This window comes from Chlorocebus sabaeus, chromosome 10 (assembly GCF_047675955.1).
Source record: "Chlorocebus sabaeus isolate Y175 chromosome 10, mChlSab1.0.hap1, whole genome shotgun sequence".
Lineage (NCBI taxonomy): Eukaryota > Metazoa > Chordata > Mammalia > Primates > Cercopithecidae > Chlorocebus > Chlorocebus sabaeus.
The window spans coordinates 103,256,009-103,282,984 of record NC_132913.1 but is presented as its reverse complement, the minus strand read 5'-3'; the positions used below and the strand labels follow the sequence as shown (position 1 = coordinate 103,282,984).

At 38.7% G+C, this 26,976-nt stretch overlaps 1 long non-coding RNA gene across 1 annotated transcript in view; it reads left to right on the top strand.

The window, feature by feature from the left end:
* Positions 1 to 26,976, top strand: part of LOC119625295 (uncharacterized) — a 74,644-nt gene that overhangs the window by 10,133 nt on the left and 37,535 nt on the right. The window lies entirely within an intron of this gene.

The following is a 26,976-nucleotide window of genomic DNA, read 5'->3' as shown; positions in this document are numbered from 1 at the left end:
CCTCAGGTTGAGAGAAGGGTGTGGGGAGATAGTCACATGTGGTCCAGGGTCTGGTGTTCTATGTTAGGTAGTTTGGATGTTGTTCTTTGGGGAATAGGGTACTAAAATGGAGATTTGGGGATACAGAAATGTGATCAATGTTTTGCTGGTTTTAAGAGGGAGTAATTATGGTGGGTAAGGGATTGGCAGGGTGAGGGTGAACTGAGGAGCCTAATAGTCCCATAGTTCTTTCCTTTGTAATGAATTTCTCACTATCTAGTGTGCTGTGAGTGAGGCTCATAGAAGGTGTTTAGTAACGATTTGCTGAATGGATGAATGGATTTAGCATGCATCAGAGCTTAAAGGTGATCATGTGTCTGCTTTAATCCCTGATCTTGTATGCTGTTTTTCCAGCCCAGCAGCCCCATGACTTGGGGCAGGACAACATACATCAAGGACACTTGAGCAACCCACTCAGTTCACCCCTCTTCCTTGCTTCGTGAGACTAGTGGCCAGTAAGGCCGAGGTGGAATTTAAATTCCATTTGGGACAATCACCAGGGATCTCTATTTAATTCTGAGATAAACCTCCTTGACCTTGGCTTCTATTTTGAATCCTGATTCTGTCTGCCAACCTAAAATAGTCAAAAGGGTCAGAGTCAGTTTAAAAGTTTATTCAAGCACGAAGATTGAGGATGGCCATCTTGGAAGCACAGATTCCAAAGAATGGAAGTCAGTGTCCTGAGGTATAGAAATTTGGGATTGTTTATATAGATAAAGTTTAGAGAAGCTTCACAGAAGTTCAATATCCTTCTACATAAGGCTTAAAGCATAGTTACAACCATCTGATTAGCTGAGGTGATTTTTCTTTTAGGAAAGGTATATTTAACATTCCACAGTAAAGCTATAACAGTCAAACAGTCATGGGGTCTTTTGCACCATCTGGTCTGAGTTAGGTACAGGACAATAAAGGAGGCAGTTAATCTATAACAAAGATCAGTGATTGGAAGGATAGAAGGTCTGGCTTTGGGCCTGTCCTGGTCATTTACAGAACAAGAACAATGAAGAAGAGGGTTAATCTGTAATAGAAGAAACAGAAGCTGCAGGCTGGGCATGGTGGCTCACCCTGTAATCCCAGCACTTTGGGAGGCTGAGGTGGGAGAATTGCTTGAGCCCAGGAGTTCCACACCAGCCTGAGCAACATAGTGAGAACTCCATTCCTATAAAAAGAAAATAAAAAAGGAAAAGAAAGAAACAGAAGTTGCAAACATGTTGCATGCCTCAGTCTCCAGGGCTTAACTTACCCTTGGCATAATATATTCAGAGGGTCCTAAAATGTATTTTCATTTCAGTTTCACCCATTTCTTCAAAATCTTTTGGAGAAAGCGTTGCAGAAGAATCATGTATTTAGGTCATTTATGTAGGTCAAAATCCCACATCGCTAGGAAGGCTCATTCCTAGGAAGTCATGTCCCATGGAGGGGAAAGTTGGAAAAGACCAAAGCTGAATTATAAAGCAAACACGGGAGAAATGGTCCTGAAACCTGATTCAGGCTACATGACTGCCTTTTCAATCAAAGTAATTTTTTGAGTGACCATTATTCCAGACTTTTCAGGTGTACATTGGCTCAGTTGCAAACAAATGCTGTAACAGCAGTGTAGGCAAAAACAGGACCAAACACCACAAATCATTATAATTACTAGAATAAGTAACAGCTTTTGCCACCAAGTTTCTAAGATTTAAAGCAGTTGCTTAGGCAATCATTTGGAGAGGGCCTTAGATCTGAAAAGTCAGTTATTTGGGTTTTCATATCAGCCATTAAGTTAATGATGTTATCTGATTCATCAGGGATTTGGACACAACACTGTTTCTACGTTAGCACAAGCTCCCCCTTGGGCTGCAGCGAGTATGTCTGAAGCCATACAGTTCTGTAATATAGCCTTTCTCATAAGAGTAACTTCATTGTTTAATAATGAAATACCCATATGGCTATCATTTAGGGCCTTTATGTATCATTGGTCAGGGCCTCTACATGCCAAATGACATCCTCAATACCCGGTTGTAGTATGAAGATGAAAGCTAATAAATGGTCATACCCATGAAACATAGAACAAACCCAATGAGATTGTGAATGAGGAAAATTTGCAGGTTTTAGCAGAGTATGAACTACTCAACCCTCTGCCCAAGTAGACCCCAAGGAATGTCACCTAATCATCCTGGGGTAACTGTGACCATAAGTTAGTGCCACAAAGCCCAGACGTTCCATTTGGAGCTAACCAATGAACACCTGCTGGTTGTGCCTATTCGGTGGCATGCCAATCAGTACTCTATCTCTAGTGCTATTGGGCCAGGTACTTTTGGTATAATTTCTCTGTTCCCAAAATAAGGGGACAAGCTGACTGAGCTGGCCAAAGAAGGGGGCAAGCCAGATAAAACCATCCCAAATTTGTGTTGTATCGTTCTAAAATTGACTTGTCTCAACTCTCAATTGGGGCAGCCTGGTTGTTTCATCCCTCAGTAGGGACAGCACCAGCATGAAAGCTAATGGACTAGTTTCTTTTACTGAGAAGCTCTTACTATGATCTTCATTCTGTAAAGTATTATTAATAGGCCAGTGATGTACTTTATCCTTAGTCCTACTAGCATCAAACATCGATGACTATTTTTGAAAAACACAGATATATTTCTGATATTCTATCCTATCTTTTCCTGGGAGATACCCATCATAGAAGGCCAAAACTGCTAGAAAGGGCATGAGACCACATACCCAACAAGCATATTTTTGTAATCTTTTAGCATAGTCTTGGGCACATTGCAAAGAGAGGTTTGCTTCAAGGGCAACAGCTGGTGATAGTAGAACCAAGACATGAGAACTAAGAATAAAAAGAAGTTTAGTGGGAGCTTGTAAAGGAAAATCTTCATCATCTATTTATTAACAAATGTTAATATTAAGCATTTGTTTACATATAGACCTGGTATGAAGCCTTGGGTTTTAGCTGTCTACATCAGGTATCCTCTTTTTTTTTGGCCTGGCATTAACTTGAGTTGAGAGTCACCTTCTGGGGAAACATTCCACTCAGGAGACAGAGCCTTTTTGATGAGAAATATGGATCTAGGAGTCTAGTCTTTATCATTTTATAGCACGAGGATTAGTAAAGGACACTTTGTAAGGGCCCTTCCACTTCGGTCAGAGATAGTCTTTTAAAATATGCCATTTCCAATAAACAAAATCTCCTGGTTAAAGAGTGTGGGTCTTTAATTCTTCATTTCTTGAGAGGTCTCTAAGAATCTTTCACTAGATTATAATTCTTAGTTAATTGTTTCATAAGGTTATAACAATAAGGGAACATGTCTCCCTTTATAATTAAGGAGTTACAGTTCCCTGGGAGCAGATTCATAGGTTTGCCAGTTACAACAACAACTGATATTTTCTAAATGAGACTGATCTTAGGTTAAGAAAAACCAATGGAAGAGACTTTGGCCATGGAATCTTTAAAACTTCTGTTATTTTTGCCAATTGAATCTTAATTATTCCATTTGTATGCTCCACCAATCCAAATGATTGGGGATGACACGCACAATGAAAGTGTTGCAGGAGAGGGCAACTTTTACATACTGACTGAATTTTCTGTCTGGTAAAATGAGTACCTCGGTCACTGTGGAGTTTTAAGGGAGCTCCCCAAGTCAGAATAATCTTTCCTGAAAGAATTTTACTTACTGCTAAGGCAGTCAGTCACTCTTCTACATGGATACACTTCGAACCAATGAGAAAACATGCAAATAATCACTGGAACATAATGGTATCCTTGCAATGGTGGCAGCTGAATAGAATCTAGTTGTCATACTCCATAGGGGCCTTCAGTTAAAGGCAAATGTCCTTGGGAATTGTGTAAAGGTTTCCCTAGATTATATTTTGAGCAGATAACATGGCAGTGATTGTATACCTTATGAGCTATAATCAGAGATGGTTTTTAAAAGTATTGTTTTCCCCAAGCAACCATTTCCTCAGGGCTCCAATGAGTTGAATCACGTATATAGGTTAAAAATGATGACTATAATTCAGCAAGAAGCATAGGTAAATTATTTGGCCCACACCACACCTCATCTTTGGGAGAGTGTGCTCTCCTTTTCGTCTTCCAATTTTCCTGTTCACCTTCTGGAGCTCTGTACTTAACTCATTTTATGTCAAATTCAGGTGCTTCTTTAAAAGTTAATATAGATTACTTTTCTTGTTTAGATGCATTTAGTGCAGCTCTTTTTGCTGCCGTATCAGCTAGCTGATCTGGAGTATCTGATTTGGGATGATCTGGGATTTTAATAATGGGCAGTGATCTTGGTATAATAATAAGTCTTCTAGCAATTGTGAAATAAGGTGTCCAATTTTTACAGACTGATGAGAAGCATTTAAAAACCTTCTTTGTTTCCATAGCATTCCAAAATCATGAGCAACTCCAAAAGCAGATCTGTTGCCTGTGTGAATATTAGCAGTTATTCCTTTTGCCAATTGACAGGCCCTGATTAATGCTATCAATTCTGTTTGTTGAGCACATGTGGCTCCTGGAAGGCAATCACTTTCTATTTCTCCCATTAAAGATACTATAGCATAACCTGCACAGTAAGTCCCAGATTCATCCTTTAAGTATGATCCATCTGTAAACCAAACAACATCAGTGCTAGTAAGGGGAGTCTCATGGAGGTCCGTTCCGGGAGAGAGAAGCTGGTTGGTTAAGATTTTGCAATCTTGTGCCCTGTCATCTGAAGCCAGAGGCAAAAGAGTGGCAGAGTTTAGATGATTGGACCTAGAGATTGTAATGTGAAGGGCAGAATTAGGGGGATGCTGACCTTTGACTGTCATCTATACCCTTAATCCCCTAGAAGTTCCCCTGCCCAATACATCGGTTCTACTTGCTTCTGGAGTCTCAATTACCTGAGCCCACCGCAGCCTAAGCACATGAAAGCAGTTTTCTTTAATTCAACAGTGGTTTTGGAGAGCTTTGTATCTTCTTCCTATAGGGAAAGAGCTTTGTCAGAGCCTCTCTTGAACAGGTCCACCATTGGAAGTAACTCTCCCAGTTATTGTTTAATTTTAGAGCTGTTTTTCTAATTGTGTGTGTAAATAAGCTAATTTAGGTATTTCAAAGGTATCTCATTTTGGTCATTGGAGTTTGGTGTCTTCACGGGTTAAGACTATTTCTCTAGATATTGACAGGAGATGGCCCCATAAGTATTGCATAGGAATCCAACCGGAGTTTCCACAGGTGGATCTCTCCTTTCAGAAGGAAGATGCGGTTTTTCATAGATAACTGCCCATAAATTAGGTTCTTTTTAAGCTGAAAGGGAAAGATGTTTTGGATCTGGTGTGCTGCCTAATGAGGATTACTCCTCAAGGTGTCATCTATGAGTTGCTTCTCCCCTGTTAAGCGTCTTGGCAAAACCATGAATCCTGGGTGCTTAAGGCACTGGGAGAGCAGCCTTTCATGGGGTCCCCTGGGTTAAGCAAGATTCCCCCTGTGTTCTTTTTTGAGGATTGCCTATGGGACCATTGCACATCACGAGCAATGAGGTCAAACACTTCCACAAGAACCTAGTTGCCTAAGGTACGTTTTGTCCAGGAAGAATAGTGTCCCTTATCTTTGGGATTTATCTTCGTTCTAATTAAAAGCTTTCCATTGGCTTTGGCCACTCAAAAAGGGACTTTAGATATGTCAAATGAACCCAGCTTCCGAGTTTAGCCAGTTTGTTTGTTTGTTTGTTTTTTAATTACAAACTTTGCTTAAACCACAAAAAATTCACTTCCTCTTTCCAGAGAGAGAAATAGTTTCCTTCCCTGACCATAGTGCGAATGAGAGAAAACGCTATACGAAGTCTAATGCATAGTTCAACAAACAACTCTTAACCTCAGAAAAAAGTGAAAATCACAAATTTATAGGACAGGCACAGTAGCTCATGCCTGTAATCTCAACCCTTTGAAAGGATCACTTGAGGCTAAGAATTTGAGACCAGCCTGGGCAACATAGTGAGACCCTGTCTCTACAAAAAGTAAATTAGCCAGGCATGGTGGCCCCGCACCTATAGTCCCAGCTTCTTGTGAGACTGAGTTGGAGGGATTCCTTGAGCCTAGGAGTTTGAGGCTGTAGTGAGCCATGAGTGCACCATTGCACTCCAACCTGCGAAACAGAGCAAGACCCTGTCTATTAAAAAAACAAGACCCTGTCTATAAAAACGAAACAAAACAAAACACAAAATAAACAAAACAAAATCTGAAAATAGCTGAATCTCTAGAGAACAAAACCCAAAACCTTACCTGGTTTAAAGCAGAGCTTTAATTCCAGTTCTGTTGAACGTGAAATTAGGTGGCTTGAATAAAGTCTGAATATCAACAAAAATCAGGGAGATTTGAGGTTGAAGAGGAACCTCACCAGAGACTCATCCTGGCTCTAGTGAGGTCGCATGAACAAAAGTCATTTGTGCTGATACCTATGCCCTGATTGTTGTTGGTGAAATGGTGGGGATCACTGGAGGCTTGCTTTGGGTCCCATCTGGGTAACCAAAATGTCAACCTAAAATAATCAAAAGGGTCAGAATCTAGTTTAAAGTGTTCAAATGCAAAGTGTGAAGATAGCCACCTAGGAAGCACAGACTCCAAAAAATGGAAGTGAGTGTTCTGAAGTGTCGAATTAGTCTATCTTTGGCCAGTGGGAACCTATTTAAGTTGTCTTTTGAATCTTTTGAGCAATCTCAGTAATCTCTGAGAGTCTCCTTATTGTCTGGTATGACAGAATGTTCTAGGCTCATCCTCTACTTTTTCTTTCTCAGACTTGGAGTCAGCCATTTTTTCTTTTTCTTTTTCTTTTTTTCTTTTTTTTTTTTTTTTTTGAGATGGAGTCTCGCTCTGTCACCCAGGCTGGAGTGCAGTGGCAAGATCTTGGCTCACTGCAACCTCCACCTCCTGGGTTCACGCGATTCTCCTGCCTCAGCCTCCTGAGTAGCTGGGATTACAGGCACCTGCCAGCAAGCCTGGCTAATTTTTGCATTTTTAGTAGAGACCAGGTTTCACCTTGTTGGTTAGGCTGGTCTCGAACTCCTGACCTCGTGATCCACCCGCCTCAGCCTCCCAAAGTGCTGGAATTGCAGGCGCATGATTGCTTTGATTTAGAAGTGATTAATAGAAACAGCAATATGAAAATTAAGACTCCTTATTGCTCTTAGGTTGATCTTTTCAGAGGATAGAGGTAGGAAATACATATATATATATGTATATATAATACATCATGAATTTATACTGATATATATTCAAATATAGAATAGGACTTTTAACTAAATCTCCTGCATCTTACATTTGTATCTCCTTTCTCTCATGTCAAAAATCCTGGTTTCTGATGTCACCAAGACAATTACTTATTTACTTAATCTCACAATACACCCAACAGTCTCAGAACAATACCTACCACTAGTGTCAGTGATTTGATAATTTTAAGATTTATTTGCAGTTCTTTTTGTCCTCAGAGTATATTTCAATAGAAATTTACAGTCAGTTTACAATGTTTCAAAGTCATTTGGAATAGTTCCTACATATGGTTTTGCCATCCACCTGATACACAGTTGCATTTACTTGATTAATTTTGCTCTCAATTGTTAAGTATCTCATTTTGTCATGTTTAATTTTATTTTGCAATTATGCAAAATATTTACACTCTACCAAATTCAAATATATATTCAAGGTATGTATATACAAGGTATATTCATAGAAGTATTACTTTGACCCTGCCCCTTCTTCTTCTTTTTTTTTCGTCATTCTACTGCTCAGGCTGGAGTCCAGTGGTATGACCTTGGCTCACTGCAACCTCCTCCTCCTGGGTTCAAGGGATTTTTGTGTCCCAGCCTCCTGAGTAGCTGGGATTACAGGCATGCACCCCATGCCCAGATGGGAAACCCCACCTCTATTAAAAATTTTTGTATTTTTAGTAGAGTTGGGGTTTCCCCATGTTGGTCAGGCTGGTCTCGAACTTCTGACCTCAGTTGTTTCACCCACTTCGTCCTCCCAAAGTGCTGGGATTATAGGCATGAGCCACCATGCCTGGCCCTGCCCCTTCTATGTAATTCCTTCTTTCATCATAGGTAACCATTTAAAGAACTATATATGTTAAGCCTTCCATCCCTTTAAAAAATTTAAGGACTTATCTGAAGATGATTCCATGGTAATATAGAGATAATTCTCATTTCTTTTTGTAGCTGCCTTATACTCCATTGTGTGGCTGTATCCTGATTTATTCTTTGTTGAATCCATTATCTATTATAGATATTTGGATTGCTTCCAAGTTTATTATTATTAATGGTGTTGCAATGCATGGCCTTGTGCATCTTCTTATATTTTTGCCAGTGTATCTTTTGAATAGATTACTCAACATGGGATTGCTGAGTAAATATCTAGCAAGGTATCAGCAAATGTTCCTCTGGAAGAGAGGTGCAATTTTGCATTCCCACCAGCAGAGCAAAAGTGCTTGCTTCCCCAGAGTCTGGTCAACTGTGTATGTGATCAAACTTTTGGATTTTTCCCATCCAATGATAAATGAGAACCAGAATCTCAGAGAAGTGTAAAATTATACTTCTCTTATTATTAGCACTGTTGAGCTTTTTGTAGGTCACTTGAATTTGCTTATCAATTGTTTCTTAGCTTTGTTTGGCAATAGAGTGTCATAGGTTTTTTTCTTCTCAAATTCTAAAAGCTCTGTTTACGTGAAGAATATTCGCTCTGTGTAATGTAAGTGGCACATATTTTCACTGGTTTGTCGTTTGTCCCCTTTTTACATTACTTATGACGCTTTTCACATACAAAGGTTTCTAACTTTATTTTACTTTTTACATCATCAATTTTGTCAGTCCTTTCTTTTTTTACTTCTGGATTTTGAGTCATGATTGGGAACATTTTTCCAAGTGTCATGTAATAAAGCAATTCACTCATGTTTCATGTAGTAGTTGTATGGTTTCATTTTATTACATTCCTGATACACTTGGAATTTATCTTGTTTTATGGTCTGAGAAATGGATCCATTTTCCCCTTTTAAAGTATAGCTATCTATCTGTTAATAGTTATCCTAATACTACTCACTTAAATGTTCATCTTTGCCTCACTAATTTGAGATGCTGACTTTATTATATGTTAAAGTTTCATAGGCAGTTGTATTCATTGCAGGGTTTTCTGTTCTACTGAAGGTATCACTAAGGGTTATGACTAAAGTTTGAACTCTAGTTAAATGAATAAGCAGGTCCTTATTCATTTAACAGGTCTGTGTTGCCCAGAGCACAGGAGAAGTGATACAGAATTGTATTAGCCATTGTCTCTGCATGATAAAAGACATGAAACATTTTGGATGTTTAATGAATAGTTACATGAGTGACTCAATTAAAAAAGTAAATTAGTAAATGATCAAAGAAATACACTTGAGATATATATTTGGAACAGGACAAAGTTTCTATGAAATAGCAATTAGTGACAATGCAGTGGTGAACAGTATAACAGGGAGAAAATAATGGTATTTATAATCTATCTGCTTAGAAAAAGAATAACTTTGTTGCATATTTTAAAATGCGAAACTCTGAGAACTTGTGCGTAAATCTTAAAATACACTCAGATAATTTCATTATATTGAAAATTCTTACTACTGTATTGAAAATAAACCAATGATGAATCCTTTAGTGAAGAGAATCTTTTTTTTTCAATTGTGAATAATTGTAATTTAAATGAGGTGTTTTCTTGGTTCAAATTTTGTGTGTAAGATTTTTTAATCGTGAGGCACATTGATGTGTTTTGAAAACAGAGTGTAACAAAAACAGTGACCATTTCTCCTTTGAGAGTGAAAGTAATGACATAAAAAAAAATTAATCTAGGTTTTCATTACACTGGGAAGACAATTCGTAGACACCATTGTCCAGAAATCTTTGACAAAACGCCTAATTAGTGTTCTCATCTAGCTTGGAAGTAAGAGCCAGAACTGTGAAGGTGTCACCCTGACTTTTGAAGGATTGTACATGTAATTCAACATAGCTATGTGTGACAAGCTCTTCACACATCTCCGCCTTTCTTTTAGTTTGACATACAGCACTGCAAAAGAAGTTAATTAATAGTTTTGTAAATAAATTACTTTAGGAGGTACACAGAGAAATTAAAGAAGAGGCGGGAAAGATAGGAAAAGCATTAAGCGAGAAGGAAAATTGACAAGATTGAGAAAGGAACTTCTCCATCTGGCTAAAGATTCAGGGCTCAAAATTCCTTTTCCAGCCATAACTGGAGTGTGTGGAAGGAAATGACAGCTAGTCCTCACTAAGCACCTGGGGAACAGAAAGGCTCTTTCTATGGTGTTAACTTTGCAGTAGTTCTCTGGGTTTTCTTGCTTTAGGATGTTATAATCAAGACGTATTGAAAGTGTAGCTTCTCTTTTTATAATCTTGCGATTCTGAGAACCAGCAGTACGAAATGTAGAGAGCAGTGAGATGAAAAACAGCTTGGGAAGAGCAGCCTTCTTTATTTTCTCTTAAAGCTTGAAAATATTTTTGTTTTATTGAGAGGCCAAGGTTTGAACTGGCCCAATTAATATTTATGTGGTTTTACCACCCTTACTAAGTATACTTAACCTCTCCATTGGACATTTTCCATCTCTTTATTTATTATTATTATTATTATTATTTATTGTTAACTTGAACTAGCCCTTAGTTTCACAACATTGGCTGCCCTCCCTAGGGGCATGAAAGTTACCTGAATGAAGTTTAACTCTAAAACATACAGTAAACCTTTTAAATTTGGTCACACTTGCCTCTGAGCCACTGTTAATATAACTAAATGGATGCCAAAGTTATTGTGAAAAACATTTTTTCCCTATTCTTTTAATCCTCTTATGTCAAATGGATAAGTGAATTTGTAGTATCATCATTCAAACTTGTCCTTGTTCTTCCTGCAGTTTTAACTATAATCTCAACCTCAGAAAATGAAAAACTTCTTCCAACATCTTTGCAAATAATTTCTCTTGTCTATGAAACATTTTATGGCAAAATATGAGGGAATTATATGGCTTCTGGACCCAGTAAAGGTTTGTGCTGAATGTCAGTTGAGGTTCATGGCAGAGGGGCCAAGTGAAGGCAAAGAAAGCAGGTGGGGAAATAGAAAACATTTTTAGTACCTGGTACAACTTAAATTTGCTACAATAGCTTTGTAAGATCCCATTGTGGGAAGGTGCTCTGGTGAGGCTTTTTCTGCATCTGGGAATTTTACCATGAATTTCAGGTCTCAACTAGGAAAAAATCTTCACTCAACTTGGTATTCTGGACTTTTCAGGTGTTGTGTCTTTTTGACAGCAAGAGAATAGTATATATTTTCATTTATTGGCTTCCAGAAAAGTAAACAATTCCAGAAAAGTAAAGTGTTTTACTTCCAGAAAAGTAAACATTGTTATTTTGAAGGGGTATGTGTTACAGGAGCATCTCACCATGTGCTTCCCCTTCTGATATATTTTAATTCATTTAAAGATAAGCTTAAAAAACAAATATTAGGGACAGCTTTAAGGGGTGATGATTTTGAAAGTCAAAAACCTTAAGACTAGGTGTTTTAAAAAATTCTTTTATTCACTTACTATGCAGACAACTATTCAACACCTGTTCTATGCCAGGCACTGTGTTAGCTACTGGAAATGAAACAATGGCTAATATAGTTATAGTTCCTGCCTTTTACAAGGCTTGGTATCTAACAAGGAAGTGAGATAATTAAACAAATAACATAAGAGTACATACATTTTGTGATAGATAATCATGTAGTTTATCATTCAAACTGGGACCTGAAGATGAAAGGGGAACTCTTAATAATTACCCTGGACCAAGAGGTTTAAACTGAGATCACCCTGGACAAAAGGAGATGCTTCTGACCTTAGGGTTAAGAGATCCAGAGATAGTTACAGGACTGTGTATAAGGATCACTTAATCCAGTCTGTATGTGGTGATGGTGGGAGAAAGATTTTTAGGAGGAAATTATGTTGTTACTCATGGGACTGCCTCTTCAGGTGGGTTCTCTCCTGCGGCTCTCTAATGACTGCCTGTACCTCTGGAAGCCAAATGCTTTACATTTTTATGACCAGGTGGGAGAAAGGAGTCTGCTACCCCAACAGCTCAACCCAAGACTTAGATTTGAGTCTCATTGGCCTGATGGACTCGTGTGTCCATCTCTGAACCAATCACTGTGGACTGGGGAATGGAATATGGAGACTGGCCTATCCTTATAACAGGCGAATTCAGGATAGTGTTAGGGAGGGGAATGGGTTAATAATAAAGCAGTTGGCAGGTACTACTTAGCCCAGGGCCTGGTGGCTAGGCTGGTTCTCTTCTTTCTAATCGGAGGCCTCTACCACAAACATGCTCCACCAGATCATCAGTCAGGCCACAGCATCCGAGCTTGATCCCCCTCTTTGTATTTATTGTAGCTGGAGATACGGGAGCGGCACTGTATCTTTTGCATCTGGCATTGATCAATCAGATGTTAGTTGGGACAGAAAGAATAACCCAGAACCCTGGAACAAACTGGGTCCTCGTGATCAATACGAGTTCTACTCAGTGAATGTGGATTACAGCGAACTGAAGAAAGAAGGTCCAGATTTCTATGAAATATTTCACTATAAAACTGCTTTAGAATGAAGGTTTTCCAGAAGCCATCTGCACAATTTTCCACTTAATATATTTCTCGTCTAAATGCATGAAATAATGTTGATGTAACCTACTGGAGATTATACTGATTAATAAATAACCGAAACTTGAAAAAATAATAAAGCAGTTCTTTTTTTTTTTTGAAACGGAGTCTTGCTCTGTCGCCCAGGCTCACAGCAACCTCCACTTCCCGGGTTCAAGCGATTCTCCTACCTCAACCTCATGACTAGCTGGGACTACAGGGACATGCCACCATGCCTGGCTAATTTTTTGTAATTTTAGTAGAGACGGGGTTTCACTGTGTTAGCCAGGATGGTCTCGATCTCCTGACCTTGCGATCCGCCCGTCTTGGCCTCCCAAAGTGCTGGGATAAAGCAGTTTTTATATATAGCACTTATTATGTGCTAGGCATTGTTCTATGAGTTTAATGTGTTGTATTTTTAATTCCCCTAAAAACGCTTTGAGCTAGAAATTATTAATGTCCTCATTTTACAGCTAAAGGGACTGAGGCACAGGGAGGTTAAGGAAGTTTCCTGATGTCCCACATCTGGTAAGTGATTAAGCCAGAATTCCAACAAAGGCAACTAGCTCTTATCCATTACACTCTACCACCCGGACATCCTGTACAGCAGGAAGTCGGTCTGATTGAATTGAAGAGTGTGAAGGCGAATGGTGAGAAATACTGCTCTCCAGTAATGGTTGGTTTGCCTTCCTACATCAGAAAAAAACAATTACATCATGTTTAAAAACACTAATAGCTGCTTTGTTGAGAGATAATTTACAGACCATACAATTCACCCATTTAAAGTATACAGTTTAGTGGTTTTTAGTTACAGAATCCATGACTAATCATTTTTTGTTGTTGTTACAGAGTTGGGAAATCTGTAACAACCCAATCAATTTTAGGACATTTTCATCCCCCCGAAAAGAAACCATTAACAGTCACTCTCATTTTCCCCACCCCTTCCAGCCCTAGGCAACCATGAATCTACTTTCTTTCTCTGAAGATTTGCCTATTAAAAATATTTTATGTAAGTGAAATCATACAATATGTGGTCTTTTGTGACTGGCTTCTTTTTCAATGCTTACTTATGTTCTAGAATGTATCGGTATTTCATTCATTTTTATGGCCTAGTAATATGACATTGTATGGATATATCACATTTTATTTATCCACTCATCAACTGTTGGATATTTAGGTTGTTTCTAGTGTGTGGCTATTATGAATAATACTACTATAAACATTCATTTATAAATTGTTTAGGTATATACCTAGGAATAGAATTGCTGAGTCATATGGTAACTCAGAGGAACTACCAAATCTTTTTCCACAGTGGCGGCATCATTTTAAATTGCCACCAGCAGTCCCAATTTCTCCATGTCCTTTTTGAATACTTGTTATCTGTCTTTTAAAAAAAATGTATATTATTAGCACCTAGTAGGTGTGACATTGTGTTTTATCATGGTTTTGATTTGCATTTTCCTGATGACTAATGATGTTGAACATGATTTAATGTGCTTATTGTTCATTTGTATATCTAGTTTGGAGAACTGTCTGTTCAGATATTTTGCTCATTTTTAATTGGGTTTTCTTTTCATTACTGAGTTGAAATAGTTCTCTATCTATTCTAGATATACATACCTCATCAAATATACAATTTGCAAATGTTTTCTCCCATTCTGTGGGCTGTTCTCGAACTTTCTATGTGATATCCTTTTCAGTACAAAAGTTTTTAATTTTAATGATTTTCAATTTTTCAATATTTTTCTTGTTTTTGATTGTGCTTTTGGTTTCATATCTAAGCAATCGTTGCTAAATTCAAAGTCACAAAGATTTATAGTTACGTTTCCTTCAAAAGTTTCACAGTTAGCTCTTACATTTAGGTTTTAGATTCATTTTAAGCTAATATTTGTATATGGTGTGAGTTAGTGGTCCAGCTTGCTTTTACACATGGATATCCAGTTGTCCCAACACCATTTATTTAAAAAATTACTCCTTCTCCATTGAAATATCTTGGCACTCTTGCTGAAAATCAATTGATCATATACACAATGGTTTATTTTTAGACTTTCAATTCTGTTTTATTAATCTACATCTTTCCTATACCAGTACCATATTTTATTGGTTACTGTAGCTTCGTAGTAAATTTTGAAATCAGGAAATGTGAGCCCTCCTACTTGGTCTTTTTCAACATTGTTTTAAATATTCTGGATTAATTAAATTTTCATTGGAATTTTGGGATCAGCTTGTCAATTTCTGTGAAGAAGCTAGCTGTGACATTGATAGGGATTTTGATAAATCTATACATCAATTTGAGAAGTATTGCCATCTTAACAATCCAGTCCATGAACATGGGATGGCTTTCTGTTTACTTGGGTATTCTTTAATTTATTTAAATAATGTTTTTTAGTTTTCAGAGTATAAGGCTTGCATTTCTTTTGTTAATTGTATTCCTAAGTATTTTTTAATGCTATTACAAATGGAATTGTTTTCCTAATTTTATTTTTGGAATGCTTATTAGAAGCATATAGAAATTAAATTGACTTTTGTGTAATGATCTTGTATTCTGCAGCTTGCCAAACTCATTCATAAGTTCTAATATTGTTTTTAATGGATTCCTTAGGATTTTCAGTATATGTGATCTTGTCATCTGCAAACAGAGATAGCTTTACTTTTTCCTTTTCAATCTGGATGCCTTTTATTTTATTACGTTGCATAACTGCTCTAACTAGAGCTGCTAGTGCTAGTTTTCTTTTCTGTGATGTCTTCATTTGGTTTCAGTATCAGAATAATACTGGCCTCATTGAATCAGTTGGGAAGGTTTCCCCTTGCTTCTGTGTTTTGGAAGAGTTTATAAAGAATGCTATTAATTATCCCTTTTTTTTACTTGTTTTTTTGAGACAGAGTTTTGCTGTGTCACCCAGGGTGGAGTGCAGTGGTGTGATCTTGGCTCACTACAACCTCTGCCTCCTGGGTTCAAGTGATTCTCCTGTCTCAGCCTCCTAAGCTGCTGGGATTACAGGCATGCACCACCATGCCAGATAATTTTTATATTTTTAGTAGAGAGGATGTTTCACCATATTGGCCAGGCTGGTCTTAAACTCTTGACCTCAGGTGATCTGCCTGTCTTGGCCTCCCAAAGTGCTGGGATTACAGGTATGAGCCACCACACCTGGCCTAATTCTCACTTAAATGCTTGGTAGAGTTCACCAGTAAAGTCATCTGGGCCTAGTAATTCAATTTCTTTACTTGTTATAGGTCTATTCAAATTTATATTCCTTCTTAGGTCAGTTTTGTTAGTTTGTGTCTTTGTGGAAGTTCTTATATTTCATCTAAGGTATTTAATTTGTTGGCATGCAATTGTTCATAATATTCCCCTATAATCTTATTTATTTCAGTAGAACTGTCCCTGCTTCATTTTTAATTTTAGCAATTTGAGTTTTCTCTTTTTTGCTTGGTCAGTCTAACTAAATATTTGCCAGATTTCTTATTCTTTTCAAAGATCCAGTTTTTGATTCTGTTGATTTTATTCATTATTTTTCCTAGCCTCTATACAGTAGTTTATTCTCTAATCCTTATTGTTTTCTTCCTTTGCTTGCTTTTTGTTTAGTTTGCTCTTCTTTTTCTAGTGCCTTTAGGAGGTATGTTAATGACTTGAGATATTTCTTATTTTTTAACATAAGTATTTTCAGTTATCAAATTTCATCTAAGCACTGCTTTAGCTACATCCCATAAGCTTTGGTATGTTGTGTCTTTATTTTATTTATCTGAGAATATTTTCTAATTTCACTTCTGATTTCTTCTTTGACTGATTGGTTATTTAGTATTGTGCTGTTTAATTTTCACAAATTTGTAAATTTTTCAAATTTTTTTGTGATCAATGTCTAATTTTACTACATTTTGGTTGGCAAACATACTTTGCATGATTTCAATTCTTTTAAATTTATTCAGGCTATTTTATGACTTAGCATATAGTCTGTTAATGAAAATACCAAACTCTAAAATATTTTAAAGAAGTTTATTCTGAGCCAATATGAATGATTGCAGCCTGGGGAAACACAGTCTTAAAAAGTCCTGAGAAAATGCACCCAAGGTAGTCAGATTACAGTTTGGTTTCATACATTTCAGGGAGGTAGGATGTATTAGTCTGTTTTCACACTGCTATAAAGAAATGTCTGAGACTGGGTAATTTATAAAGAAAAGAAGTTTAATCGACTCAGTTCCACATGGCTGGGGAGGCCTCAGGAAACTTACAATCATGCCAAAAAGGGAAGCAGGCACATCTTACATGCCTGCAGGCGAGAAAGAGCAAGAGTGAGCGAAGGGGGAAGAGCCCCTTATAAAACCATCAGATCTCATGAGAACTCACTCACTATCATGGACAGGATGGAGGAAACCACCCCGATGATCCAATCACCTCCTACTAGGTTCCTCCCTCAACACATGAGGTTTATGGGGATTACAATTTGAGATGAGATTTGGGTGGGGACACAAAGTCAAACCATGTCATTGGAGTTATAAGTAAAGACATAAATCAATACATGAAAGGTATATAGAGAGTCAGGCTGAAAAGGTGGGATATCTGAAAGCAGGGGACTTATTACAGGTTGTAGGTGGATTCAGAGATTCTTTAATTTCCAGTGGATTAAAGAGTAAGGCTCAGTCTCTAACTCGGTGTGATTTAACCCTTGCCTTTCATAGCCTTCGGCCTTCTTTATAATTTGGTATTTTATTGCCACAGAGAGTCTGTTTTGTCAATCTTATGATCTTTCTTTTACACTAATGCTGGTCAGTTGTTGTGCCTAAACTCCAAAAGGGAGGGGGTACTATGAGATGTGTCTGCCCTCCCTTCCTCTCATGTCTGGGAACTCAGTGTTTAAGGTTTCTCTGTGGTTCCCTTTGCTAAGAGGGAGTCTCTTCAGTTGGTAGGGGGATTAGAATTTTATTTTTAGTTTACAAGTCTATCCTGGAGAATGTCCCCCGTGCTCTTGAGAATAAGTGTATTTTGTGGTTTTGGGATGGACTGTTCTATAAATGTCTGTCAGATCTAGTTGGTTTAGAGTGCATTCAAGTCCTCTATTTTCTTATTTATTATCTGTCTAGTACAGTAGCCCTCTCCTATCCATGGTTTTCCTTTCCAGGATCTTAATACATAAGGTCAGCGATGGTCTGAAAATACCAGATGGAAAATTCCAGAAATAAACAATTAATAAGTTTTAAATTGTGTACTGTTCTGAGTAGATGGTGAAACCTTGTGCTCACTATGTCCTGCCTGGGATGTGAATCATTCCCTTGCCTATATACTACCTGACTGTTAGTCACTTAGCAGCTGTCTTGTCCATCAGATCAACGGTTTTTGTGCTGCAGTGCCTGTGTTCAAGTGACCCTTATTTTATTTTACTTAATAATAGTTTCAAAGTGCAAGAGTAGTGATGCTGGCAGTTTGGATATGCCAAAGAAAAGCCATGAAGTGCTTTTATTTAAATGAAAAGGTGAAAGTTCTCAACTTAATAAAGGAAGAAAAAGAAATCATATGCTGGCCAGGTGCAGTGGCTCAAGCCTGTAATCCCAGCACTTTGGGAGGCCAAGGCAGGTGGATCGCAAGGTCAGGAGTTTGAGACCAGCCTGGCCAACATAGTGAAACCCTGTCTTTATTAAAAATACAAAAAATTAGCCAGATGTGGTGGTGGGTGCCTGTAATCTCAGCTACTCAGGAGGCTGAGGCAGGAGAATGGCGTGAACCCGGGAGGCAGAGCTTGCAATGAGCCGAGATCACACCACTGCATTCCAGCCTGGGCAACAGTGCAAGACTCCATCTCAAAAAAAAAAAAAAATTATATACTGAGGTTGCTAACATCTATGTTAGGCATGCATCTTATATCCACAAAATTGTGAAGAAGGAAAAAGAAACCTGTGTTAGTTTTGCTGTTGCTCCTCAAACTGCAAAAGTGCATAATATGTGCTTAGTTAAGATGGGAAAGGCATTAAATTGTGGGTGGAAGACGTGACAAGAAAACATGTTCTGATTGCTATAATTGTTCTATTTTATTATTAATCATTGTTAATCTCTTACCAGGCCTAATTTATAAATCAAACTTCATCATAGTTATGTATATAGAAAAAAACATAGTGTATTTAGGATTTGATACTGTATTCATGGTTTCAGTCATCTACTGGGGATCTTAGAATGTATCCACCATGGTTAAGGGGAGACTAGTATATTGAAGTCTTCAACTATCATTGTAGACCTGTCTATTTTTCCTTTCAATTCTGTCAGTTGCTTTTTGTATTTTGGGGTTCTTTTTATAGATGTATATATGTCTATAATTGTAATATCTTCCTGATGAATTGATATTTTAATCATCATAAGATGTTCTTCGTTATACGTAATAACTTTTTTTGGTTTAACGTCTCTTTGTCTAAATTAGTATGGACATTCCAGCTTTCTTATGGTTGCCATTTGCATGACATATATATTTATATCTTTTTACTTTTAACATATTTGTAAATTTTAATCTAAATTGTGTCTTCTGTAGACAACATATAGTTGGATCTTTTTTAAAAATCCAGTTTGACGATCTCTGCCTATTTGATTTGATCATTTAATCAGTTCATATTGAATTGAATGTTATTATGGTTATAACTGAATTTATGTCTGCCATTTTACTTTTGACTTTCTCTTTCCCTAAGCTCTCCATTAAGCTATCTGCCTTATTTGGTATCACACTAAGCTGTTAGGCTTTACCAATTTCTAGCCTATTGTTTTGACAATTCCTGAGGCATAATTTGTTCTACAGCCTGACACGGTTAAATTCAAGCAAGAATAATTTTTGAGGCCAATCTTTGAGATTTGTTCTGATGCCAAGAGTACTCTTCTTAGCTATTTCTTTCCCTGATTTTCTCTCTTAATTTAGCTAGCCTATGATTTAGCTTGTTACTCTTACAGAGCTAGCAGCTTCCTTTTAATTATTTACCATCAAAATGTCCATTGTTTTTGAGAGTGTCCTTAGGCTTGAACTTCCCCACACACTATTTACAATAAAGTAATTTTTTTCACTGTCGCTCAGGCTCACTGCAACCTCCACCTCCCAGGTTCAAGCGATTCTCCTGCCTCAGCCTCCTGAGTAGCTGGGACTACAGACACACGCCACCATGCTCAGCTAATTTTTTGTATTTTTAGTAGAGATGGAGTTTCACTGTGTTAGCCAGGATGGTCTCAATCTCCTGACTTTGTGATCCGCCTGCCTTGGCCTCCCAAAGTGCTGGGATTATAGGCGTGAGCCACCGCGCCCACCCTAAAGTAATTTCTTTTTGGGAGAGATTCAGAGCCCTCTATTTAATGAATTGCTTCTCTCTCTGAATAAAAACTAAGCTTTGGGTGCTGGGCAGGGGGTAGTAGCCTCTGATCTTCTTATTTTGCTTATTCGGTGTGGAACCTCTGTCCTGTGAGTGAGCTGGAGGGTGATAATTGGGACCCTAGTGTTCCTGGCCTGCCACATCTGCTGTAGGGTTTCTGGGTGGTAGAAAGGAGCTCCCAACCTCTGGACCATACTTACCAGGATTTAGCGTTTCCAACCTGGAGCTGGAGAGGATGAAAACACTAGTACCCTGCCCTTTTGGTTGAGATAGCATATCCCTTAACAAGGGAGTAGAGGGAGAGGGAGCCCCACCTTTTGGCCAGTCCCACTCAGAGTGAAACTTTCCTGAAATTGAGCTGGAAGCGGGAGGAAGCTAGTGTGTTATGGCTCAAGTGCCACAACCTCAGTATTCTTACCAAGATTTAGTAGATTTTCTTTAATAGATTTATTTTCTGTACCCTTAGAACAATTTCTAGAAACTTTAATTTTTTAAAAATGATTTTTATCAGTTACAATTGCTTCACTGGAAAATGAGTCCTCAGAGGTCCTCGTGTTGCTGGCAGTGGAATCTATAGCTACTTCTTTGCAATCTAAAAATGCTCTTAAATGTGAAAAACAGCATTTTAGATTTTAGCTGTGTTTTGAAAAGTTGACGTAGATATAAAATCCTGACAATGAATGAAGAGGTTGTGGTTAAGGTCCCAGTAGGAAAGACATGGCCCACTCGAAAGGTCAACTAAAGAGGATGGTTTAAAAAATGTGTGAGTAATGTTAAGGCAAACCACCCAGGGATGGTGACAGGGACCAGCACAGCAGAAAGTGGCATCACTCCCTGCATGGTCTGAAGGAAGGCAGAGAGTGGTTACCAGAAATTAGTGCAACCTGGAGTTCTCTGGCAAGAGAGATTCCACCCGATAGGAGTAGTGGCCTAGTGCCAGGATTACAGTCACTGTACAACAGAACGTGGGAGAGAGGGAGAGGGAGTGGGAGGAGACTGGAGTGGGAAGAAATTTACTTTCAGAAGTGCTCACTCCTCTCACTCTCTGATCTCCTGCCAATGACTCTCATTGGCTAAACTTAATAAAAGCCAGAGGACAAGTGAGCTGGAGTGATATGGTCCACAGAGTGCAGCCTCCCAGGGAACAGAATGGGGCAAAGTGGTGAGTAGATCTATAGTACAAATACAGAACACCCAGCCCAGTGGGCTTCCCTGCATGGCACTTACAGTGCTGTAAACTTCAATGCTCTGCTCAATAGATCCTTGCGGAGAACAGTGGGAAGAAGAGGCCGATGGAATGGCATTGATCTGCTTGTAATCTCACATCTTCCAACATGCATCTTCATCAGAGTCCATAGTTCTCAGGTTCTTTAGGAATCACATCTTCATTGCATTAAGGAACTCAAAAGCAACTTTCAGTGCTGTTTTAAGCCAAGGAAGTGGATGCAAAGATGTTAGCAAGGTTGGTAGTGCTCTAGGAAACTGATTGAGAAGAAGCTTTCTCTTTAAGTTATATGATGAACAGAGAGAATCTGCCTTTGTTTTGTGGATCATATCAGCTGTCAAATATGTGGTCTAACAATTGCATGCATTTAGAAGGCAGAGAAAAAAGAAAATTTGCAAATGATCTCATTACGCTTAGTGACAGAGGAATAATATTCTGCAATAAATCACCCAATACCTCACCTTTGGTGATACTCAAATGCTTGAATAACAGCTCATAAAATAAGCTGGAATAACTAACTCATGCTGATGTATAAGCTGGTGAATAGGTAGGTCACTGCCTTCCATAAGCTTGAAGAGAAACCCCTTGGCTGGAGGAATTGATCAGGAATGACAACATCATCAGGTTGGTGTGATTTTGTGCAGGCATTTGCTAGAGTTCTGCCAGAAATCTCCTTGATGCTCAAAGCTCCCACTTCTCCTCTTTACTATTTGTAGCTTATTTTTTCCTTGACTATTTTTTCTATTTACTCTTCTTCAGGCTTCTACTCTGTGCCTCTAAAGACTCAACAAGAATGCTATTAGTTGTTTTTCTCCTCCCAATAACCCATAAAACCTTATCCTGGTGTCTGGTGATACTGCCCTGGCAATTATTCATTCACCAACACCACCTTCCACCTTGTATAGGAAGGCACCTTCTTGGCAAATGAAACTCCCACTTAGCACTTTATGGCTCAAAGTAGAGCTGCTGCCCCTCACCCTATGCCTCCAGCCCCACTCCAATGGAATATTTTCATGGTCACAGCAGTTTTAAGTAAGGCATAGCTTTTCTTGTCCCAGAAGGGTAGAAATGGGGATGGGGTAGAGGGATGTATTAAGCACAATTGCAATAAGGACTTTTGAGCCTTCAGGTCCCAGGCAGATCATATTTTAATACTTGTGACTAAGACCGAGCTATAAAACTTGGAGAAGATTGTAAATGCTTTGTTTTACAACATACAAATAACAGCCTGACCCTTGTTTAAAAAAAAATGCTGGCACTTGTTAAAACAGTAAGGAAGACTTTATTCAGGACTATTGCAATAGGTATCAAGACTATTAAAGTAGGGGAGAGACATTGGGTTCAACTCAATATAGCAAAGCCGTTGGGCATTTATAGCCAATGAACAGAGTGAGGGGGTCCGTGAATGGAAAACTACTAAGAGGAGACAATGAGGATAGGGAGATTCTTCTAAAGAGACTAACAGAATTCTTGCTGAAGGCAGGCCAGGGTGATTAGATATCAAGGGTGGGGGATTTTTGCTAGATTGACTTAGCAGAATTCTTGCTAAAACTGGACTAGGCAGGACAAAGACAAGGCCCAAAGATGAGGCCTCTTTGAGAATAGGGCACAAAGAACCTGGTCTAAAGTTTGTTTACAGAGACAGTCTTTGTTGTTATCCTCTATGGTGTTAAGTTGCTAAGCTTAACTTGGGTTTTCCATCCCTGTCCTTATGTCAATGACTAAGCTTACCCCAAACACAAGTACACACAGTCTTCATTAACAGAAAGTAACCACTAAAAGAGAGCAAAACAAATAAACCCATCTCCTACTGATTAAGTAAGCTAACTTGTAGAAACTTCTAGATTTAACCAGCTCCACCTCCCTCCTTTTCCTCCTTGCTTTGCTGAAAGTAAGTGCATTATTGCATTGTAAGCTGTGGGATTCTGCTGTGTATACTGTGTGCTGTCAAAATAATATCTGTTCTCAGGTTCAAAGTGATACAAGTAAAATGTTTGGAGATGTGTGCTAGGTGACACAGAAAGCAAACCAGAGATTTCCTTGCAAACACAAACTCAGTGGCCTAGTGTGACTAAGACTTCCCATGCCTGGTTTGGAGTTAAGCCAAACCACGCTTGACACAAAAAGGAGGAAGTCCTAAACTCATGTACTGCTCAATCATTCCCCAAGTAACAGTCTTCACTAATCAGAGGAGTCTTGGTTTTAGTAGAAAAAGGTAAGAATGTATGTGTTGGATGTAAGTTGGTTTTCCCTGAGTTGCCTTTCTGAAGCCATAATGCACATAAAGAAAATAATTTAAATAGCAAAAAGTTTTAAATGGCAAAACTTGTATTGACAATGTAATCTGTATTTGAATATTTGATTTTTAGCTAAGTAGATGCATTTACAGAAAATGAAAGAAAGGAAAAAGGAAATTATTGGGGCCCAAGGTGTGATACCCCAAAATATAGCATCTTAACAATTGAGAAAGCCACAGAAGCAAGAAGGTCACTCTGAGCTTCTCCCATTTTTCTCCCCTAAAACATGGCCATAAATAAAAATTCTCAGCCGGGAGCAGTGTTTCACGCCTGTAATCCCAGCACTTTGGGAGGCTGAGGCGTGTGGATCATGAGGTCAAGAGTTTGAGACCAGCCTGGCCAATATGGTGAAACCCTGTCTCTACTAAAAACACACAAGTTAGCCAGTCGTGGTGGCATGGGCCTGTAGTCCCAGCTACTCAGGAGGCCGAGGCAGGAGAATTGCTCGAACCCGAAGGGTGGAGGTTGCAGTGAGTCAAGATTGCACCACTGCACTCCAGCCTGGGCGACAGAGCAAGACTCCATCTCAAAGAAAAAAAAAAAAAAAGGGAAAAGAAATTCTCTGAACTATCTTGCTAAGTCCCTCTGAGTTTATTACCATTGGGTCATACTCCCTTTTTGTCCAATCATAGTTCTACATGACTGCCCATTCTCAGAACCTTAGCAAAAAAAACAAAAACAAAAAACAAAAAACAAAAACAAAAAAACAAACAAAAAAATTTCACAATTTCCCCTGGTTTGGGGGTATTCATTTCTGAAGCCTCCCATGTCATGTAAAACTCTAGTTAAACAATTTTGTTACGATTTTATCTTGTTAATCTGTCTTTTGTTATAGGGGTGTCAGCCATGAACCTTGTCATCAGTGAGAAAAAGATAATACCTTTTCTCCCCTTCAGAATACGTTTCAACAAACCTGGCTTAATATTTTAGCAAAAATGATACTAATTTTATTTGGAGTATATTGGGATGATGAAAATATTTATCCTAAATTATTTTTAAAAAACTGATTTCTAAGAGAGTCTATGTAGGGATTCTGGAGAAATATTCTACACCTTCATAGATTCAGAAATTATCTGACTTAGAAGGAGCTCTATATATAATCTGATCTACTTCCCTCATTTTCAAATGAACAACTAGAAAGTCAAGGAAAATATTCTTAATGAGTTTTCAATAAAAAGTACCAGTCATACAGGCATTTTTTTAATGCTCTGAAAATTCTGATGCCAATATTAATATTCAATATAACATTGTATATGACTGTGATTTTTACTAGCATAACTGAAAAGAGATTAGTCTAGGAAAAAATGCTTATTTTGGTACAAAAAGACCAGAAAAGTAGTACAGCAAAGGATGAATTCTAGGAGACTTAATATTAAGGTTCCCACAAGGAATTTCATCAAGAACAACCTTACCGCTAAATATTTGAATTTAATGATAAAAATAACTCTTCTAAGCATCAGAAAAGGAGTACTAAACCACCCCGTTTCGCCTTAGATTCATCTCAGGGCACATTTCTCTTTGGCAATAAATCAAATATGGAATATGGTAAAAATTACAGGGGTTGGTGATGCCTGTGGAAATGTTACATTTTGGTTGTAATTTTTTATTCTAAAGAATGGTTTATGATATTCCATTGAGACTTCTGTGCCCTAGGAGTAAGGATAAGCCCCACACCAGAGTTTGTATACAACAGTGGGATTTAGGCTACCTCTTTGTAAACAGGCTGAGAAAGAGGCTTATCTATGAATTGCTTTAGATTGAAAGAAAAAAGAAAAGTGCTGGGGTCTCACCCCTAAGTCTTCAGCTTTGTTCTTCAGTGAATGTAAACTTAACCCAAGGCAGTGAAGCAGCAGATGTGATAGAGCACCTAAGAAAACAGGAAGCCCTGAGTCTGGGAGCTGATGAGCACGTATTTGTCTTTCAGGAGAGTTTGGGGTAAATAAAAAGCACAGGGCTTCAGACACATCTCTCTGGTCACCTTAGAGTGGCTGGGGAGAACAGGAGCCAGCACAGTGCTGAGAGCTTTTGCTGCTATGTCTTGGACTTTTGTGCTCAGAAAAGACTCTGGAGTCAGCTAGGATTCAGGTCAGGACTTGGCCCCTCTGAGTTTATCTCACTCTTCTCGGAGAACCTCCTGCTGGGTCTGCAAGGCAGTTAATCTGACAGTGAGCCCAGAAAGCAAAATTCCATTCACGATGGGTTCAGTGACTCACACCCCGTGAGGTGAAAAGAAGTGATGGGCAGAATAGGAATGTCTGCATAGGTCCACTTCTTTCTGGCTGTGAGAATAGGGGTAAATTGCTCGACCTCATTCAGCATCAGCTTCCTCATTTGTCACAAAAATACCATTTTACCTTACAGGATTGTAATGAAGACCAGCTGAGCTTGTGCACAGAAATTGCTCAGTGCAGTCGTGCCAAAGGTTTTGACAGGCCAGTGTCGTTCCCCTAGGCACAGCCTCTGTGTCCCTTAGAATGGCCAGACCACCTGCCCTCATCTATAGGGATGACCTGTAGCCACTTACTCATTCACCACACTATGGAGCATGTCTTCTCCCATTCAAAACCCTCTGCTGGTGTATCAAATTTTGGACTGCTTAGAAGAAAATCAGTAGAAAACAAGTCCCTTTTGGCTTCTGTTGCTGTGTGAGCTGGTATTTAGAAATTTCTCTACGAAAAGTTAAATGACTCCTTCTCTGACACTAAAGACACATGATTGTGCTAATGTTTCAAATCTGTGCCAAGATGGCTGTTTGGAAGACAACTAAATGTTTCACTGTGGTCTTGTATCTCATGATCAGAAAAACAACAAACCAAAAAACAAAACAACGAAACCAGGCTCAGCCACCTTCAGGACGCCACTCTGCTCCCAGTTCCCATGCTCTGCAGGAGAATTTTGTAAATCCATCTGCTGCAGGAGGTTAGGCAAAGCCATAGCTGTAGAAATTCAAAACAGCAGGGTTTAACTAAAGAATATTTTTCCTGGAAATGTACATATATAAGCTGCTTCAGCAGAGCTGTCTCTAGCCTCAGGACCCAGGAAAGCTCTGTGGAGTCTAGGAAATGCACATTGGTTTCTCCTCATGGTGAGGGGGATCCTCACAGATACAAGGTTCAACTTGGACTTTGAAACACTAGGCGAAGGGCAGAGTCATTCTGTAGCAGGGGAGAGCAAGCATGTTTGAGTCATCCAACTCTTCTCTTGCTTTTTCTGGGGAAGTTGCATATGTAGTGAAAAGAGCATATCGTTTGGAGCTGGACAGACATGAGCTCAACTCCTGGTCCTGCTGGTTTTTTCCTTTCTTTCTTTTTTATTTTGAGACAGAGTCTCCCTCTGTCTCCCAGGCTGGAGTGCAGTGGTGTGATCTTGGCTCACTGCAACCTCCGCCTCCCGGGTTCAAGAAATTCTCCTGCCTCAGCCTCCTGAGTAGCTGGG